Source organism: Bombina bombina, chromosome 3 (genome assembly GCF_027579735.1).
Source record: "Bombina bombina isolate aBomBom1 chromosome 3, aBomBom1.pri, whole genome shotgun sequence".
Classification (NCBI taxonomy): Eukaryota; Metazoa; Chordata; class Amphibia; order Anura; family Bombinatoridae; genus Bombina; species Bombina bombina.
This window is the reverse complement of record NC_069501.1, coordinates 1,068,270,850-1,068,286,254: the sequence shown is the minus strand read 5'-3', so window position 1 is coordinate 1,068,286,254 and position 15,405 is coordinate 1,068,270,850.

Genomic DNA, 15,405 nt, shown 5'->3' with positions numbered 1-15,405 from the left:
CTGAAGAAGTCCAGAAGAGGCTCCAAAGTCTTCATCCTATCCGGGAAGAAGAGTAGATCCGGATCGGCAACCATCTTCTTCCAAGCGGCATCTTCTATCTTCATCCGATGAGGACCGGCTCCGTCCTGAAGACCTCCACCGCGGACCCATCTTCATCCGGCGACGTCCAACTGAAGAATGACGGTTCCTTTAAGGGACATCATCCAAGATGGCGTCCCTCAAATTCCGATTGGCTGATAGGATTTTATCAGCCAATCGGAATTAAGGTAGGAAAATTCTGATTGGCTGATGGAATCAGCCAATCAGAATCAAGTTCAATCCGATTGGCTGATCCGATCAGCCAATCAGATTGAGCTCGCATTCTATTGGCTGATCGGAACAGCCAATAGAATGCGAGCTCAATCTGATTGGCTGATCGAATCAGCCAATCGGATTGAACCTTATTCTGATTGGCTGATTCCATCAGCCAATCAGAATTTTCCTACCTTAATTCTGATTGGCTGATAGAATCCTATCAGCCAATCAGAATTCGAGGGACTCCATCTTGGATGACGTCATTTAAAGGAACCGTCATTCGGCTAGTAGGCGTCGGGAGAAGAGGATGTTCCGCGTCAGATGGAAGATGATGGCTCCCGAAGAAAGAAGATTGAAGATGCCGTTGATAGAAGACTTCATCCGGATCATGGACCTCTTCAGCTCCCGCTTGGATGAAGACTTCATCCGGATCATGGACCTCTTCAGCTCCCGCTTGGATGAAGACTTCAGCCAGATCATGGACCTCTTCAGCCCCCCGCTTGGGCTTGGATCAGGACATCGGAGGAGCTCTTCAGAACGGATCGGTGAACCTGGTATGGTGAAGATAAGGTAGGAAGATCTTCAGGGGCTTAGTGTTAGGTTTATTTAAGGGGGGTTTGGGTTAGATTAGGGGTATGTGGGTGGTGGGTTGTAATGTTGGGGGGGGTATTGTATGTTTTTTTTACAGGCAAAAGAGCTGAACTTCTTGGGGCATGCCCCGCAAAGGGCCCTGTTCAGGGCTGGTAAGGTAAAAGAGCTTTGAACTTTAGTAATTTAGAATAGGGTAGGGCATTTTGTTATTTTGGGGGGCTTTGTTATTTTATTAGGGGGCTTAGAGTAGGTGTAATTATTTTAAAATTGTTGTAATATTTTTCTTATGTTTGTAAATATTTTTTTATTTTTTGTAACTTAGATCTTTTTTTATTTTTTGTACTTTAGTTAGTTTATTTCATTGTAGTTATTTGTAGATATTGTATTTAATTAATTTATTGATAGTGTAGTGTTAGGTTTAATTGTAGGTAATTGTAGGTATTTTATTTAATTCATTTAATGATAGTATAGTGTTAGGTTTATTTGTAACTTAGGTTAGGATTTATTTTACAGGTAATTTTATAATTATTTTAACTATTTTAGCTATTAAATAGTTCTTAACTATTTAATAGCTATTGTATCTGGTTAAAATAATTACAAAGTTGCCTGTAAAATAAATATTAATCCTAAAATAGCTACAATGTAATTATAATTTATATTGTAGCTATATTAGGGTTTATTTTACAGGTAAGTATTTAGCTTTAAATAGGAATAATTTATTTAATAAGAGTTAATTAATTTCGTTAGATTAAAATTATATTTAATTTAGGGGGGTGTTAGTGTTAGGGTTAGACTTAGCTTTAGGGGTTAATACATTTATTAGAATAGCGGTGAGCTCCGGTCGGCAGATTAGGGGTTAATAATTTAAGTTAGGTTTCGGCAATGTTAGGGAGGGCAGATTAGGGGTTAATACTATTTATTATAGGGTTAGTGAGGCGGATTAGGGATTAATAACTTTATAATAATAGCGGTGCGGTCTGCTCAGCAGATTAGGGGTTAATAAGTGTAGGCAGGTGGAGGCGACGTTGTGGGGGGCAGATTAGGGGTTAATAAATATAATATAGGGGTCGGCGGTGTTAGGGGCAGCAGATTAGGGGTACATAGGGATAATGTAAGTAGCGGCGGTTTACGGAGCGGCAGATTAGGGGTTAAAAATAATATACAGGGGTCAGCGATAGCGGGGCCGGCAGATTAGGGGTTAATAAGTGTAAGGTTAGGGGTGTTTAGACTCGGGGTACATGTTAGGGTGTTAGGTGCAGACGTAGGAAGTGTATCCCCATAGCAAACAATGGGGCTGCGTTAGGAGCTGAACGCGGCTTTTTTGCAGGTGTTTTTTTTCAGCTCAAACAGCCCCATTGTTTTCTATGGGGGAATCGTGCACAAGCACGTTTTTGAGGCTGGCCGCATCCGTAAGCAACTCTGGTATCGAGAGTTGAAGTTGCGTTAAAAATGCTCTACGCTCCTTTTTTGGAGCCTAACGCAGCCATTCTGTGGACTCTCAATACCAGAGTTATTTTAGAGGTGCGGCCAGAAAAAAGCCAGCGTTAGCTACGCGGGTCATTACCGACAAAACTCTAAATCTAGCCGTTAATAAACGATACTCCGCAGCAAAGATTAGAGAACTTCTTGTCACGCTGGATTATATTCAGAATCCTCCCTCTGCCGAGGCAGAGAGAGAGGGCACCCCAGATCTAGCCATCTTATCAATTGACGCAGAAAAAGCGTTTGATTCGGTAATTTTCAATCATATAATAACATCTTTAACAAAATTTGGGATCAAAGGAAACCTTCCCAACTTTCTAGAAAATCTACACAAACAATCCCATACGCGATTGATAATAAATGATACCATCTCTTCTCCGATCTTAATAGACAGAGGGACACGCCAGGGCTGCCCTCTCTCTCCGCTTCTCTTTGACATAGCTATTGAGCCCCTAGCAATCATGATAAGGGAATCTCTCTAAGGCATAAAAATTCGGAACTATGAGATAAAAGTTGGACTCTATGCGGATGATCTTCTAATTTATCTATCCAATACAAAACTTAATATACCAAGACTTCTTCAAATAACCGATCAATTTGGCTCTTTTTCAAGATACAAAGTGAATAAATCAAAGTCCGATATTCTCTGGTTGAGAAGAAACAATAGTTCTATCTTAAATACTCCATTCAGCGTGGTCTCTGAATCCTTTAAGTATCTTGGCATTTATATACCAACGGATCTAAGAGACCTATATAAATTTAATATATCTCCTATACTAAATAGTATTAAGGAGAAACTAAAAAATTGGCAGCATTTACCACTTTCTATCTCGGGTCGATCAGAACTATTCAAAATTATTCTTCTTCCTAAGCTTCTTTATATTCTGCAGAACGTCCCACTAATATTTGTTAAAGAAAGATTATCCGCTCCGTCAATACCTCACTTAGGCAATTTATATGGCAAGGGAAAAGATCTAAGATATCTTTTGCAAAACTCACTGCATCAAGAGACTATGGAGGTCTAGCAGTCCCAAATATTAGATTTTACAATTGTAGCTTCTTAGCACGTATAGTAATGGACTGGATCTTTACTAAGAACTATATTCTGAACAATGAACTGGAACTTAACCCCTTAATGACCACAATGTACCCTATATGTCACTGGTCATTAAGGGTTTTTTTCAGGACATAATAACACAAGTCTAGCAAGAACACGCTATTAATGCCTTCCCCTCCGCAGCTTTGTGGAATAGAGCAGTCTCAACGCTTGGTGGCAAGACCGCGCTATAAACAATTACGTCCCAAAAAAAGGCCAGCGACCTTAAGGGTTAATATATGTGAACCATATCTTCCACTAGCCATGATTCACTGCCCACCAAAGAAGCTCCAGCAAAGATTAATTGACTCAAAACTATATATAACCCCCATCAAGGCATGGTGGAAAATAACCAAAGTCCTGGCAATAACCAGCACTGTCTCAAACTATCTTCCCTTTATAGGAAACTCCGCAATTTCAGCCGGTATAAACTCTACGGTTTTTAACCGATGCATAACAACGGCCTCAACAGGGTATCATATCTGATAGATAGTGATAGAAAATGTATTAAGACCTTTGAAGAGTTGAAGAACAAATTTAATCTTCTCAATAAAGATTTCTTCGCATACCTGCAAATAAGACATTTCATTGCTGAACTAACCAAAAAAGGCAGGTTGGTCTTGGGCACTAGGTAAACTTGGAAAACTGGTTAACTCTGACTAAGAATGGTTATATGTCTACTGCCCCATGTTACCACATACTTAGTGTTAGCAAAGATGCCCCTATTCTGGACAAAATGGCAGCGGCATGGACTTCCTTTATACCTCAAAGTAATATCAAATAAAAACTCTTACAGTTATCAATTAATAAAGTGGCATCAACCACTTTATCAGCTACCTGGCGAGAGTCGCATCTTAGGCTCCTCCATAGGGCCTATTTCACCCCGGAGAAAGGCCTCAGAGTGCATAATCAACAATTCAAGAAATGCCCTAAAATGCTCTTACCCCACGGCAGATCTGATACATATGTTTTGGCACTGCCCTCAAAATCAGAAAGGTTTTGGAACAAGCTAGAATACTGGCTTAAAACTGTTCTGAAAACCGAAACACTTACCCTATCATTATATCAAATCATATTATGTTTAAACATAGAAAGTAGCTATCAGATCAATGAAAAATTAGTAATTCTCTCTATCCTAACTTCTAGATATTTGATTTGCAAAAAATGGAAAAATGCGAACATTTACCGACTATTACTAAAGTAAAAAATTATCTAAAATAACAGTGTGTACTAGAACAAAAAGTTACGAATATTGACAAGGAATCGGATATAAAGGAATTTCTTTAATAAATGGGGCAGCTTTCATAAAAACATTCCATGAAAGGGAAATTGATTATTTGATTATCCCATTTAAAAATTCAGAAAATAGTCCTTCTTGGCATCTGGTAATGGGGGGGGGGGGATAGTGAATAGTGAATAACGAATATTTCCTTGGTCTTCTTCCTTTTTCCTTGAAGGTGCTCAGCTTTTCCTTTCTTCCTTTTTTTTTTTTTTTTTTCTTCCTTCAGCAATGTAGTATTGTTAGGTGTTACGTGGTGTAGTGCTGTGGCCTGCTCTTATTCAGCAGCTGCTTTTGTCTTATTCTTGGTCTGGACCTTGACTGTTGTCTTGATCAATACTTAGATCTAGAGAAAAGGATCGAATTGTGACAACAGAACGACTAGGGAAAACCCAAGAGTACACACAAAAGATACCCTGCATACAACCTCAAAATTGTTAGATATATGTGTGGGACTCTAGTCTGATCCTGACACAAGTCAGTAGAGATTATTAAGATGTGCAATATATGATGTCAATGGACACAATTTATTTAGTTAGGTATTTCCTTTTTTTTTTTTTTTTTTTGTATGTGACGTCATGAAGGTCATGACGATCGAGGAAATTGTTTTGTAAGGAGAAAAAAATAAAATAAAAGAACCCAGCAGAATATACAACTTAATTTGGTGAAATGTTAATAACACTGATAAATCTTTTGCTTTTGATTTTATGTTATTTCTTTCTTGTCTTTATGGGCCCTGCACGGCGCAAGATATGTTCTTTTTTTCCTGCTGTATGCATTGCTTGGTTATAAATAAAAAGTTAAAAAAAAAAAAATTACATGCCCTATTTGAAACATGAAAGTTTTTTTTGGACTTGACTGTTTCTTTAAAAACAGAGGATATGATCAAATGAAAGAAGGGCCAACCGATGCCTCGAATCTCATAATTTCATCTTGTGTGTCATATAAAGGACTAGAGGACTCTTGCCCTTCTACAAGTTTGTTTGCTTGAATATTGTCCACTTTGTATCTCATATTCTTACAATTACCCCACCAAGTTTGTATGCATTACTTTGTATATTTGAATACTCTGCACATTCACCAGCATAGCTTAACTCATTTTGGAATCTTTGGAAATTAGCATTACACTTTATCTTCATGCCCCTGAAATGATGTCAGGGGCACTGTTAAGAACTCTAGCAAAGAAACAACATAAGGGCCTGATATTCAAAAGCTTTCCACTCAGGTGAGATTATCTAAGACATCTCTTCAGTATGGAGAGGTTCCTAAAAAATGTTAGAAAAACAAATTTTTATATTAGAACAATATTTTTGTTTCTTTTTCTCTCCATGCTGGCGAGTTTTTTTAATATGAGGGCCTGACAGAGAATACACAGAAGGCTACCAAGGGTTCTCCCCTCTAGAAGCGACCTGGGTCTCTAATGGAATGATTATACAAAGATTTCAAATTGCCCTGTATATTAAAATACAAGATGAGTTGGGGTCTATACAGCTATAAGAGCACAGGCCATCTCTGGTATATTAAAACTGTTGTCTGTATTGCACTTTATGACCACTGGTTCTTTTCAGTTGGTGTCTAGCATTGTCACAGGATTAAGTCAGCAAGATAAATGAGCATGTTCACATCAAGATTAGCATCTAATTTATTAACTGTTCACTGATCATAGAATTAAAATAAATGCAATTATTTCAGCATTTTTTTGTTAACAATCGACTAGATTACGAGTTTGGCATTAGCCTTAAAAAGCAGCGTTAAGGGGTCCTTCCTAACCCTGCTTTTTAACGCCCGCTGGTATTACAAGTTTGGCAGGTACAGGTGTACCGCTCACTTTTCTTCTGTGACTTTTCCATACCGCAAATCCCCTTACGTCAATTGCGTATACTATCTTTTTAATGGGAATTGTCTAACGCTGGTATTACAAGTCTTGGAAGAAGTGAGCGGTACAGCCTCTACCTCCAAGACTCCTACCGCATATAAAAATCAGTAGTTAAGAGTTTTATGGGCTAACGCCGGAACATAAAGCTCTTAACTAAAGTGCTAAAAAGTACACTAACACCCATAAACTACCTATTAACCCCTAACCGAGGCCACCCCACATCGCAAACACTATAATAAAATTATTTAACCCCTAATCTGCCGACCAGACATCGCTGCCACCTACATTATACCTATGAACCCCTAATCTGCTGCCCCTAACATCGCCGACACCTACATTATATTTATTAACCCCTAATCTGCCGCCCTTAACGTCTCCGCCACCTAACTACAATTATTAACCCCTAATCTGCCGACTGGACATCGCCGCCACTATAATAAATGTATTAACCCCTAAACCGCTGCACTCCCGCCTCACAAACACTATAAATTTGTTATTAACCCCTAATCTGCCGTACCTAACATCGCCGCCACTACCTACAATTATAACTCCTAATCTGCCGTCCCCAACGTCGCCGCTACTATATTAAATGTATTAACCCCTAAACCTAAGTCTAACCCTAACCCTAACACCCCCCTAACTTAAATCTATTTTTAATAAATCTAAATAAAATTACTATAATTAAATAAATTATTTCTATTTAAAAATAAATACTTACCTATAAAATAAACCCTAATATAGCTACAATATAACTAATAGTTACATTGTAGCTATTTTAGGATTTATTTTTATTTTACAGGCAACTTTGTATTTATTTTAACTAGGCACAATAGTTATTAAATAGTTTTTAACTATTTAATAACTACCTAACTAAAATAAATACAAAAGTACCTGTAAAATAAACCCTAACCTAAGTTACAATTACACCTAACACTACTCTATAATTAAATTAAATTAATTACCTAAACTACCTACAATTAAATACAATTAAATTAAATAAACTAAATTACAAAAAAACAAACACTAAATTACAGAAAATAGAAAATTACAGAAATAGAAATTACAATATTTTAAACTAATTACACCAAATCTAATCCCCCTAATAAAATAAAAAAGCCCCCCAAAATAATAAAATTTCCTACCCTTCACTAAATTACAAATAGCCCTTAAAAGGGCCTTTTGCGGGGCATTGCCCCAAAGTAATCAACTCTTTTACAGACCTTAAAAGGGCTTTTTGCGGGCATTGCCCCAAAGTAATCAGCTCTTTTACCTGTAAAAAAAAGAAATACAATACCCCCCCTAACATTACAACCCATCACCCACACACCCCTACTCTAAAACCCACCCGATCCCCCCTTAAAAAAAACTAACACTACCCCATTGAAGATCACCCTATCTTGAGCCGTCTTCACCCAGCCGGGCACCAGTGGTCATCCGATGGGGCAGAAGAGGACATCCGGACCGGCAAAAGTCTTCATCCTATCCGGGCAGAAGAGGACATCCGGACCGGCAGACATCTTCATCCAAGTGGCATCTTCTATCTTCATCCATCTGACGAGGAACGGCTCCATCTTGAAGACCTCCGGCGCAGAACATCCTTCTAGGCCGACAACTACCCGATGAATGGCTGGTCCTTTAAATGACGTCATCCAAGATGGCGTCCCTCGAATTCCGATTGGCTGATAGGATTCTATCAGCCAATCGGAATTAAGGTAGGAAAAATCTGATTGGTTGATTTAATCAGCCAATCAGATTGAAGTTCAATCCGATTGGCTGATTGGATCAGCCAATAGAAACTACCTTGCATTATATTGGTTGATCCAATCTAGCCGTTTGATTGTCAATGGGCTATTAAGAAGATGGATGTATTTACATTGTGGAACTTCAACATGTTGAAGGTTTGATGAATGGGGGCCTTAATCTTGTACAGAAAATAAAAATATGAGCTTTAGACCATAAAAAGGGAATAAAAAAAGTGACGACAGTCTAGAAAATACATTTAAACCTAGTAGCAAGTCTACACATAACAGCAAAGTTTTCAGCAATGTACAGGTAAAACACCTAAACATGACTTTGCACATATATAGGCTAACTGTGAGCTGATTGGGATAATTCCTAATGGAGAGAAGTCTTAGCCACAGTTCATAGCTGATAACTTTGAAGACGCTAAAGAGCTGAATAATGGGTAAAGGTTCATTGAGAAACGCTGTTTGTATGGGGCAAGAATCTCCTGCAACTTGTGTTGTGCAGAACTTTACTGTACAAACTAATAACCACAGCAAGGACTGGAAGTAGAACTCACACAGTCTTCAACTGGATTTGCAAAGTCTGCATGCACATTCCTGCAATGATTATGAACTTCTGTAATCTGCACCCTTACCGTCATATATCATCTTTTGCAAGATTGCTTTTTGTATTAAGGCATGCTAGGCTTTTAAGAAGTCTTTCGAGATTTGTTTTTTTAGGTTCAACTGTGCCTTTTAGGAGGAGTAGGCCTTAATTTGTAGTAGTCTACATAATTTTTCTGTGTACAGTGTGTGGCTGCTTGTGTATGAAGTTTGTGTTTGAGCTTGTTAATTGGGTTTTTATTCTGAGTTTTTTAACTCGATACCATAAGTTATTGTGCTGCTCTGAAATCAGGTTTCATATTTGATTCCTGACTTATGAATATTTGTTCTGGATTTGTCTTTATGGCTTGTTACAGTTTAAAGTTTTTAAGAATCTGTTTTTATAGTTGAACCCTGATTTTGTTTTTACTGTTGTGAATATGCTATTTGATTTGAAACGTTTTTGTTTGTATTTGGGATAATATGATCAGATTTGTACTAAGGTTTTTGATTAAACTTTTTAGTGAGTTCAGTTGAGGTCATACCACTCTTTTACCCATATCCCTTGCTATATTAGTGCATGTAGAAACTTTGGAGGACCCTAGTAAGGGTATTTTGGCAAGTGGTGCTACACAGCCATTGATTCCAGCTTATATATATTAAACATCAATACATTCACCTGATACTGGTGAAAGCAGTTTTCCTGTTTGTAACAGCATGGTATTGTAGCATGTCTTGGCCAAAGCACAGTTTTACAATATAAGCTTGTAACCACAGACCTACATACATCAGAATGATTGATATATCCTACAACCACTGATTAATGAGTTCAATTTCTGTGGGGAAAAATCATTACTGGAATCCAAAAGAATTTTAAAGGGACAGTCTACTCCTGAATTTTTATTGGTTAAAAAGATAGATACTACTTTTATTAACCATTCTCCAGTTTTGCATAACCAACACAGTTATATTAATATACGTATTACCTCTTTGACTACCTTGTATTTAGGCCCCTGCAGACTGCAGACTGCAGACTGCCCCCTTATTTGGCGGACTTGCATTTTAGCCAGTCAGTGCCCTCTCATAAGTAACTTCACAGGCATGAGTATAATGTTATCTATATTGCACACATGAACTAATGCCCTCTAGCTGTGAAATACTGTCAAATGCATTAAAATAAGAGGCAGCCTTCAAGGAATTAGAAATTAGCATATGAGCCTACCTAGGTTTAGCTTTTAACTAAGAATACCAAGAGAACAAAGCAAATTTGATGATAAAAGTGAATTGGAAAGTTGTTTAAAATTGCATGCTCTATCAGAATCATGAAAGTTAATTTTTGACTAGATTGTCCCTTTAAGTAGGTTGGATATTAAGCAAGAAACATTGGAATTTGATCCAAATCACCTCTGTTCTGTGTATTGTCTGCTTATTCCTTTGGTTTTGACTATGGCTACAGTTACAGATGCCATCCCTCTATCCCTATATTTCTATTTCTCTATCCCTATCCCTCTATCTCTATTTCTCTATCCCTTTCCCTTTATCACTATCCCTCTATCCACCTATCTCTATTCATCTATCCCTATTCATCTATCCCACTATCTTTATCCCTCTATCCATCTATACCTATCACTCTATTCCTATCCCTCTAACCCTATTCTTCAATCTCTATCCCTCTATCCACCTATACCTCTATCTCTATCCCTATGTCAACATTTTAGATTTTTGCAGTGCAGCGGTCCCGTTCCCTCCTGCCCCCTCCAGCGATGGGCCGCCCACCGGCCTCCCTCCTTACCCTCCCACGCCACCAACGATTGGCACCACTGCTGCCCGATGCAGAGAGGGACACAGAGGGATAGGGATCTACTTATAGCGAGATCACAGCAGAAAGAGGCCCAGGGCTTAATGATCGTTGAGGGGTTAAGGCCAGATATGTTTGTCTCGTGCTGTAGTCTCTACTTCGAATGACTGCATCAGACCAACATAGCTGAACTTTTATAATATAGGATATTTAACACTATTAAGTTTAAACTAAACTATGTTTACATTGTCATACTGCTTGCTCCTCCAGGTACACAGATGAACCTCATAAATCCTATGTTTTTCATTTATTACTATACTAGTGTTAAAGTCTGTGTACATGGGCCAAAATGTGTAAGTAAAGAAATATATATCTTAGGAGGCATATCTTTCTCCCTCTATCTCTAGCCCTCTAGCTTTATCTCTCTATCCATCTATCCTTATCCCTCTATCCATATATCCCTATCCATCTATCCCTCTATCTCTATCCATCTATCCCTATCCCTCTATCCATGTATCCCTATCGCTCTATCCCTATCCATCTATCCCTCTATACATCTATCCCTCTATCCCTACCCCTCTATTCCTATCCCTCTATCCCAATCTATCTTCCTCTATCCCTATTCATCTATACCTCTATCTCTATCCCTCTATCCATCTATCCCTGTATCCCTATTGCTCTATCTCTATCCCTATCCATATCCATCTATCCCTCTATCCATCTAACCCTCTATCCATCTATCCCTCTATCCATTTATTCCTCTATCCATCTATCCCTCTAAATTTCTATCTCTATCCCTCTATCTTTATCCCTCTATCTCTATCCCTCTACCTCTATCCCTATATCTCTATCCATCTATCCCTCTAGCTCTATCCCTCTATCCATCTATTCCTATCCCTCTATCTCTCTATCCATCTATCTCTATCCCTATGTAACTTTTTTTTCTGCAGTGCAGAGGTCCCGCCCGTCTCCAGCAATGGGCCGCCCACCTGCCTCCCTCCTAACCCTCCCACACTCGTGGGGCATGCAGAAATAGTGCAATCTCGCTACTTTTAGCGAGATCACAGCAGAGAGAGGCCCAGGGCTTAACTACCAGCAACGTCCTCGCGCTTGTCATACAGTCTTTACTGCGCATCGGCGTTGCTCGTTAAGGGGTTAAGGTCAGGTATGTTTGTCTCATGCTGTAGTCTCTACTGCGCATGACTACATCGGACAAACATACCTGGCCTTTTATAATATAGGATATTTAACACTATATCATACACTATTTTATAATATAATATGTCATTCCAAGGTCCAAAAGTGACCATCTAGTGGTTATCAAGTGAGAGATATCAAACATTACCAGATGACCCATAAGTGGTCAGTTTCATAACCACTCATATCATAGGATAACAGTATACATAAAATAGAGGTTTCTGAAATGTCATACCACAAGCTGCATGTTCCACTATCTCCAATATATAATGTATCACTGCATTGTACTTTTGATTAATGTATTATGACTTTCACTCTTTGTTGGAATTTGTACAAATACTCAAATAAAGGAATATATAAACAAATCTTTTTTATTTTCAAATCAATTTAAAAGTAAGTGTGGTGTAAAATAATAACAGATATAATATTAAACAAGATATAAATATGAAATGCTAATTTGAATCATTATCGAGGGTAGACTAGGCCAGCGGGTTGGGTAGCAATTGCCCATGAATCCACAATAACATCAGGCCAATAGGCCATCCAAGATACAGAGACAGCTCTCAGTAAACGATTCTTGAGATATACTGTATATTATATACAATATATAAATATACACACACAACAAATAGAGAAAGTCCAGCACTTGCTTACAAGCTCTCAGCTAAGATTATAAGCAAAACTGGAAGAGTTAGTTACCACATCTGGCCAAATGGGGCAAGCCCAGGTAAAGAAAAGTGTGTACAATTCTAGATTATTAGTATTATTTTAAATATTTTAATTATAATAAACAACTTTTATTCTGATCAGAATTTTTAAAGCACATTCTATTAACAACAATTGTCAGTGTATGGAAACAAAAATACAAAAAAATAAATAAAAGCAAAAAATGTAATATTGGTAATTTAAAGATTCAGATTTGGGAAAAAAATTACACTTAATTCTTATATTTTTGTTAATAATCCTTGGTATAATCATGTCCCTGGTTCAGATTCTGTATTCTTTGTGATATTGCTTCTAGGTTGTTTTGTACAGTTCTATCTGACTTAAGTATGTTTATTGTATAACCATTAGTATTGTATACTATTACTACTTTTGATATCATACATCATGATCAATACAGTTTTCAGATTAATATTATTTTAAATGAAATAAAAACAAATTGAATTATGTCTTAAAAAGTGTTTAAAAAAGGACTGCAAAAATGCATTTTGAAATTTGGTTTTAGCTAAAATAGACAGTTATTTATTGATAAAGAGGGAATAAAAACATTTTGTTGCCCATAGAAGGCTTTGGAAGATTTTGCTTATCAGCCAGTAAGGGTCTCTCCTACAGACAAGCATTGCATTAAATATGCTTTTCTGTTATTTTCATTTTCAAAGTACAGGTAGTCCCCAGGTTACGAACAAGATAGGTTCTGTAGGTTTGTTCTTAAGTTGAATTTGTATGTAAGTTGGAACAGGCACTTTATTTAGGTGAAACTCTAGCCAAACATTTTTTAGTTTTGGAAAGCATAGGGAAAAGTTTGTTTTGCTATCTGTGCCCCTGTTCAGAATATTTCACACCACTTTCTGTCCTTGTGACAATTGGATTTTGAGTATTTTGGTTTATCCTGTAAAGAAGGATTGGCAATAAAGCTCTATTTTCTCTGTTTGTAAGTATGAGTTGTACTTAAGTCGGATGTCTGTAACCCGGGGACTGCCTGTAATCCGATTTTAACCTTTTGTTGTGATACAAGCTGGCTGGTAGGAATTGGTTCAGTATTATGAAACACAGGACGTAACAATGATAATAAACAAATAATAATGGCATGAGAAGTTATGAAAGTAATAGAACATATTTTTATAACAGCAATTATTTAACAAATTGAAGTAATGAATTGAATAGGAAGGTATTCCAATAAGTTAAAAAAAAAAAATTACGTGTATGTCACATAAGGAGATAAAGTGAGACAAATCATAGTTTCTAACATAGCTTATTCATTACAGTATAACACACAATAATAATAATATATTAGCAGCTTTTGTCAGATCTAGGTTAACATTGTCTCAGGAATTCCCTGTGTTAAGGCTGTGACACACTACAAGCAGAGCGACGCGCAGCGTGTACATGCAGCTGTGTGCGCTCAGTGTGTCCTGCCTTTTCATCTCTGAGCACTCTGCTGCGTCAGGACGCGTAGCTGAGCGCTCAGAGATGAAATATTTGAACTTCAGAAGCGATGCGACGCGGAGCGAAGCAGCTGCTTCGCCTCGCGCCGCATCGCTTGCAGTGTGTCACGGGCTTTAAGGCTGTGACACACTGCAAGCGGAGCGACGCGAGTCAAAGCAGCTGCTTCGCTCCGCGTCGCATCGCTTCTGAAGTTCAGATATTTAAGGCTGTGACAAACTGCAAGCGGAGCGGTGCGCAGCGTGTAGATGCAGCTGTGCGCGCTCAGTGTGTCCTGCCTTTTCATCTCTGAGCACTCTGCTGCGTCAGGTCGCGTAGCTAAGCGCTCAGAGATGAAATATTTGAACTTCAGAAGCGATGCGACGCGGAGCAAAGCAGCTGCTTTGCCTCGCGCCGCATCGCTTGCAGTGTGTCACAGCCTTAAATCTCTGAGCACTCAGCTACGCGACCTGACGCAGCAGAGTGCTCAGAGATGAAAAGGCAAGACACACAGAGCGAGCACAGCTGCATCTACACGCTGCGCACCGCTCCGCTTGCAGTGTGTCACAGCCTTTAAACATCAAGTGCCATTCCTGCTTGAACACAAAGAAATGTTCATGATTAAAGTAGGAAAGAAATTATGACACAGTTTGGTTAAATCACTTTTCTTTAGTAAAAACAGCTAAAATATATACAGTGTATGTATATATTCACTGCCTACCAATAGAGAGCTAAATTACAAGTGGCGCACTAACGTTAGCACGTGCAATATATAAATATCTAAATATGCGCTCGTTGGGTTAACCTTGTGTAAAGGGTTAGGGCTAAATAAAAAGTTGAATTAAACCCAACATAAATACATTAAAATAAAGTGTAACACTCATATATACACTATCTAATACAATTATTCACAAAAATATTATATGACAAAAAAAAAAGTTTTTTTAAAAATTAAACATGCTTAATTGATGATGTTTAGAATGCATATTTTTGAAGTTCTGCTCATCCAGGAATACATCAACATTTTTAGAGATGATTAGACACTGTGTTGTAGAAACTCTTGTTTACAAATTTGAAATAGCTTAAACCTAGTTTAGACCTCAGATTGTACCATTATTTTAACATTTACATATATTTACTTCACATTGTTATATTATTTATTAAAATAGCAAGTTTATATATAAATATGCCCCAATATATGATATGATTAAACATTTCACTGAGGAAACATATTAAATAAAAATACACAAAACCCAATTTTTTTCTTTCATGATTCAGATAGAGAATGCCATTTTAAGCAACTTTTTAATTTACTCCTAT